Source organism: Triturus cristatus, chromosome 1_1, assembly GCF_964204655.1.
Source record: "Triturus cristatus chromosome 1_1, aTriCri1.1, whole genome shotgun sequence".
Classification (NCBI taxonomy): domain Eukaryota; kingdom Metazoa; phylum Chordata; class Amphibia; order Caudata; family Salamandridae; genus Triturus; species Triturus cristatus.
Window position 1 is genome coordinate 753,619,338 of NC_140579.1, and position 6,000 is coordinate 753,625,337.

General features: G+C 40.1%; 1 protein-coding gene across 1 annotated transcript in view; it reads right to left on the reverse strand.

Moving 5' to 3' along the window:
• The window catches only part of LOC146870990 (uncharacterized), a 28,947-nt gene extending 26,179 nt beyond the window's left edge, over nt 1-2,768 (reverse strand). Inside the window, exon 1 of the mRNA XM_085646079.1 lies at nt 2,659-2,768. The gene's annotated coding sequence lies outside the window, so the exon portion shown is untranslated. The remainder of the gene's footprint in view (nt 1-2,658) is intronic.
• Between the last annotated feature and the right edge of the window lie 3,232 nt (nt 2,769-6,000).

Sequence of the window (6,000 nt, forward strand, 5' to 3'; positions counted from 1 at the left end):
TGTGTGCTAAACCTCTGCTTCTTCCCCCAAAAATTCGCTCCTCTTTTCCATCTACTGCAACTGTGAAATCACCAGAGCAAGACGCAATACATTTCTGCCTATAATTCTTCTATGCACACAGAGTCATGTTTTCACATTAGTGCCAAAACGAAATTTCTTTGCCAATTTGAAAGCACACTTACTGCTCTTTTTTTTTCGGGCCAAGTGAAAATCTCTTTTTACACTTTGAAATCACTTTTACAGACTGACACATTCTGAAACCTTTTTTTTTAAATTTATTTAAATGCACATGTCCAAGCTGTTTTTTTTTCAGACCACCACCGTGTGTATTCTCTGTGACTGCCTACACTCCAGCAGGGGCAACCAGCCTTAGTGATGCTGAATGTATTTGCATTACAGACTTAAACCTGAAAACCCCACTCGCTTCTAATTACTGTGCATGACTATACATGGCAAGCACATGGGTGTGTGCTAAACCTCTGCTTCTTCCCCCAAAAATTCGCTCCTCTTTTCCATCTACTGCAACTGTGAAATCACCAGAGCAAGACGCAATACATTTCTGCCTATAATTCTTCTATGCACACAGAGTCATGTTTTCACATTAGTGCCAAAACGAAATTTCTTTGCCAATTTGAAAGCACACTTACTGCTCTTTTTTTTTCGGGGCCAAGTGAAAATCTCTTTTTACACTTTGAAATCACTTTTACAGACTGACACATTCTGAAACCTTTTTTTTTAAATTTATTTAAATGCACATGTCCAAGCTGTTTTTTTTTCAGACCACCACCGTGTGTATTCTCTGTGACTGCCTACACTCCAGCAGGGGCAACCAGCCTTAGTGATGCTGAATGTTTTTGCATTACAGACTTAAACCTGAAAACCCCACTCGCTTCTAATTACTGTGCATGACTATACATGGCAAGCACATGGGTGTGTGCTAAACCTCTGCTTCTTCCCCCAAAAATTCGCTCCTCTTTTCCATCTACTGCAACTGTGAAATCACCAGAGCAAGACGCAATACATTTCTGCCTATAATTCTTCTATGCACACAGAGTCATGTTTTCACATTAGTGCCAAAACGAAATTTCTTTGCCAATTTGAAAGCACACTTACTGCTCTTTTTTTTTCGGGCCAAGTGAAAATCTCTTTTTACACTTTGAAATCACTTTTACAGACTGACACATTCTGAAACCTTTTTTTTTTAATTTATTTAAATGCACATGTCCAAGCTGTTTTTTTTTCAGACCACCACCGTGTGTATTCTCTGTGACTGCCTACACTCCAGCAGGGGCAACCAGCCTTAGTGATGCTGAATGTTTTTGCATTACAGACTTAAACCTGAAAACCCCACTCGCTTCTAATTACTGTGCATGACTATACATGGCAAGCACATGGGTGTGTGCTAAACCTCTGCTTCTTCCCCCAAAAATTCGCTCCTCTTTTCCATCTACTGCAACTGTGAAATCACCAGAGCAAGACGCAATACATTTCTGCCTATAATTCTTCTATGCACACACAGTCATGTTTTCACATTAGTGCCAAAACGAAATTTCTTTGCCAATTTGAAAGCACACTTACTGCTCTTTTTTTTTCGGGCCAAGTGAAAATCTCTTTTTACACTTTGAAATCACTTTTACAGACTGACACATTCTGAAACCTTTTTTTTTAAATTTATTTAAATGCACATGTCCAAGCTGTTTTTTTTTCAGACCACCACCGTGTGTATTCTCTGTGACTGCCTACACTCCAGCAGGGGCAACCAGCCTTAGTGATGCTGAATGTTTTTGCATTACAGACTTAAACCTGAAAACCCCACTCGCTTCTAATTACTGTGCATGACTATACATGGCAAGCACATGGGTGTGTGCTAAACCTCTGCTTCATCCCCCAAAAATTCGCTCCTCTTTTCCATCTACTGCAACTGTGAAATCCCCAGAGCAAGACGCAATACATTTCTGCCTATAATTCTTCTATGCACACAGAGTCATGTTTTCACATTAGTGCCAAAACGAAATTTCTTTGCCAATTTGAAAGCACACTTACTGCTCTTTTTTTTTCGGGGGCAAGTGTATATCTCTTTTTTCAATTTGAAATCACTTTTACAGACTGACACATTCTGAAACCTTTTTTTTAAATTTATTTAAATGCACATGTCCAAGCAGTTTTTTTTTCAGACCACCACCGTGTGTATTCTCTGTGACTGCCTACACTCCAGCAGGGGCAACCAGCCTTAGTGATGCTGAATGTATTTGCATTACAGACTTAAACCTGAAAACCCCACTCGCTTCTAATTACTGTGCATGACTATACATGGCAAGCACATGGGTGTGTGCTAAACCTCTGCTTCTTCCCCCAAAAATTTGCTCCTCTTTTCCATCTACTGCAACTGTGAAATCACCAGAGCAAGACGCAATACATTTCTGCCTATAATTCTTCTATGCACACACAGTCATGTTTTCACATTAGTGCCAAAACGAAATTTCTTTGCCAATTTGAAAGCACACTTACTGCTCTTTTTTTTTCGGGCCAAGTGAAAATCTCTTTTACAGACTGACACATTATGAATCCACCATGTGTAACTACAACAAAAACAATTCCCATTTCTATTATTCATTTCTTAAGTTACCACATACATCCCCTCTCAAACTGTAAACTCACCTTTAGAATTAGTTAGTTGTGAAAGAAATGTGTCACTCAAACAGCAGATTATCAGAGCCAGGATCTCTGTTCTGTACACCTCTCTCCTCTCAGCAGAACCAGATAATGGCAAACTTTCCCTCTATTTTTCCACACATATACATGTAAGTTTCAAATCTCAGTGCTTCCCCCTTTTTTTCAAATGTAATGACACATTTCTATTGGTTGAAAACCAACCCTTTTCCAAAAGTACCCTGCCCCCAACTTGACTTCTGCCTAGTACCCTTCCCCCAACTTGACTTCTGCCTGCTACCATAGCAACAGCTCATGGAACACTGCTGTGTGCAGTTAGGTCAGAAGTTCGACACACAATGTTTCAATTCCACAGAGCAAGAGTGCTTGACTTTTCAAACCTAACTGCAAATCCATAGTACTGTTCTTTGGTTACACATTTTTTTGTACCAATACAAAACATGCTTCTATTAATTTTCACATACAGCCTAGTTTTTTTTCTAGAATGGTATGAAACAGCCAATCAGTTCTTTTTGTTTTGTAAAAAATATGTATGCCTCCATTTCCAAACTGTCTTTCTTTTCATATTGCCATTCTACTGAAAGACACCTCCTGAGTGCATCCAGTTCTCCTTTGAAGATGTTCACAGTGTGGATTGTAGGGCACAGCTATGTCTTCTGGAGTGAAAAGTTTGCAGAGAAAACAGATATGGTGAGAGACCTTGCTTTGCCAAATGTAGACATTAAATGGATTGGTCAGAGAGGGTTAAAGTGGCACCAATTGATGCCATTGGTGAAATCCTTCATGCAAATCCAACACCCTGACCTCATAATAGTGCACTGTGGTGGCAATGACCTAGGCACTTTGACTGGGGTAGGTCTGGAAATGCTTATGAAGGACACCTTTGCACAACTGTTTACACTTTTCCCTAAAACTGCCTTTGTGTTTTCCAACATATGCCAAAGGCAAAAATGGAACTGGTCCAATCATTTCTGTCCACAGATTGACAAAGCAAGAAAGCACGTCAACAAATCTGTTTCTGCTTTCCTCCGTGACTATGGTATGGGTGCCATTTACCACAACAACTTGCGTTACGACATGCAAGACATTTATAGAGGAGATGGTGTGCACTTCAATGATGAAGGGAACAGAGTCTTCCTCTTGAACCTTAGACTCTGCATCGGTACTTACTTGTAGGTACCACTAAAAAAATGACTCCATAAACACAACAGCTCTTTTTAGAGCTCCCTAATTTCTAAACTCTTAAATCTGATTTTCATTTATTTATTTTTTTTTTTTTTACCGTACGCTTACCGTGAGCTTACCGTACGCGTACCCCGTGATTTTTTTTAAAATCAATAAATGTTTTTTTTGTACTTTTCTGTCCTTCTTTGACCCCCTTACAATTGTTAGGGGGTCTGTAACTCTCCTCATTGCCCCCTTTCCTTGTTTTCACTCTTTTTTTTCAGAGTGAAATACACAAAATGGCGGCCGCCGCTTCCTGGTTTCGGCCGATTCGAATGTTTACTAAGATCTAAGAGCCAATCAGAATCGCGCTCGCGCACGCCACCGTACGCTTACCGTAAGCGTACGGTAAGCGTACCGTAAGCTGGCTCAGATATATATATTGATTTAAAGGCTATTTTCTCAAAATCTACTGAACTGATTTACACCAAACCTACAAAAGGCACTTCCTTGACCTACGGACTACCTCTCTGCCAAATTTCTAGTAATTCTGTTCAGCCGTTCGGGCTGTAGGTCGTTCTAAAGGTCCTATGGAAAAATGCATGGGAAAAACGCGTTTTGGGACCCCCCTTTTATCTCAGCCCCCGCTTGACGGATCCCCCCGAGACTTTCAGGGTAGGAGCGGAGCGTAGCGCCCCACCTATTTTGAGAAATTCGCGAGGATTCGTCGACCGGCGCCAAAGTTATTCAAAATAGAATGTTGAGGTTTTCCTATGGAAACGTGGTCCTAACTATAACTACCTACTGGCGACCGCCAGTAGGTAATATATATATATATATGTATACAACCACACATATATATATATATATATATATATATATATACATATACACCCACACACATATATATACACACCCACCACAGATATATATTACCTACTGGCGGTCGCCAGTAGGTAGTTATAGTTAGGACCCTGTTTCCATAGGAAAACCGCAACATTCTATTTTGAATAACTTTGGCGCCGGTCGACGAATCCTCGCAAAATTTTCAAAATAGGTGGGGCGCTGCCCTCCGCTCCTACCCTGAAAGTTTCGGGGTGATTCGTCAAGCGGGGGCTGAGATAAAAGGGGGGTCCCAAAACGCGTTTTTCCCATGCATTTTTCCATAGGACCTTTAGACACAGCTACAGCCCGAACGGCTGAACAGAATTCCTTGAAATTTGACAGAGAGGTAGCCATAAGGTCAAGGAAGTGCCTTTTGCAGGTCTGGTGTAAATCTGTTCAGTATTTCCTGAGAAAATAGCATTTAAAAGCATATATATATGTGGGCGGAGCCTAACCACACATCTCGTCCTGAGATCTGATTGGCTGTCAGCACTTCATCCAAGAAGTGTTGGCAGCCATCTTGGGACCAATATACATGATAGCACCTCATTAAAAAGCATTGCAGTTAATAGAAGGTTTTAAGACTTTAGTTACATTATAAATCATTTGTTGATGGTACCATACTCATTTTAGGAATTGTGGTATGTTGTAAGGTGATTTCACCATGTGAAAAAGCCTTCTGCTGGGATATCATGATTGAGAGAAAAATATTTACTCATGCTTTTACCACAGAGGTTTGGAAGGTGATCTATAAGCTAAACTGAGAGCTTATTTTCTGTAAATTCACATTATCTTTCTCAGCCATGTGAGAATGAAGTCTGACATTCTCAGTAAAACATGTACATCCAACAAGGGCAGAGACTGTCAGTTGATTCCTTTGTGTTCTACTGCAGCTTCCCAGAGTGTTCCAAAGAACTACTAGAGCGCTAACAGCCCTACTTATGATAAACGTATGGCACACCTGAAGCCATCTTGCTTGGATTAAAGTGGTAACTCTTAAAACATTTAATTTAAAAAGGAACAAAATGAGGGGGTTCATTTTTCCATAAAAAGTATGATTAGTGCTGCAGAAAGAAAAATTAGGGCACATTTTGAGTGACTTCTCAAATCCTCTTCTATTTCATTAAAAAATTCTGACATGCAGACTGAAACATGCATTTTCAATACCAGCAGCAGTTTTCCCTGGTGAGCAGTAGCTTTACTACAGTGATCTAATGAGCAAAAAGAGTGCTAACATTCTGAATTTATGGCAAATGTGTGACACATCTGAATGCCTTCTTG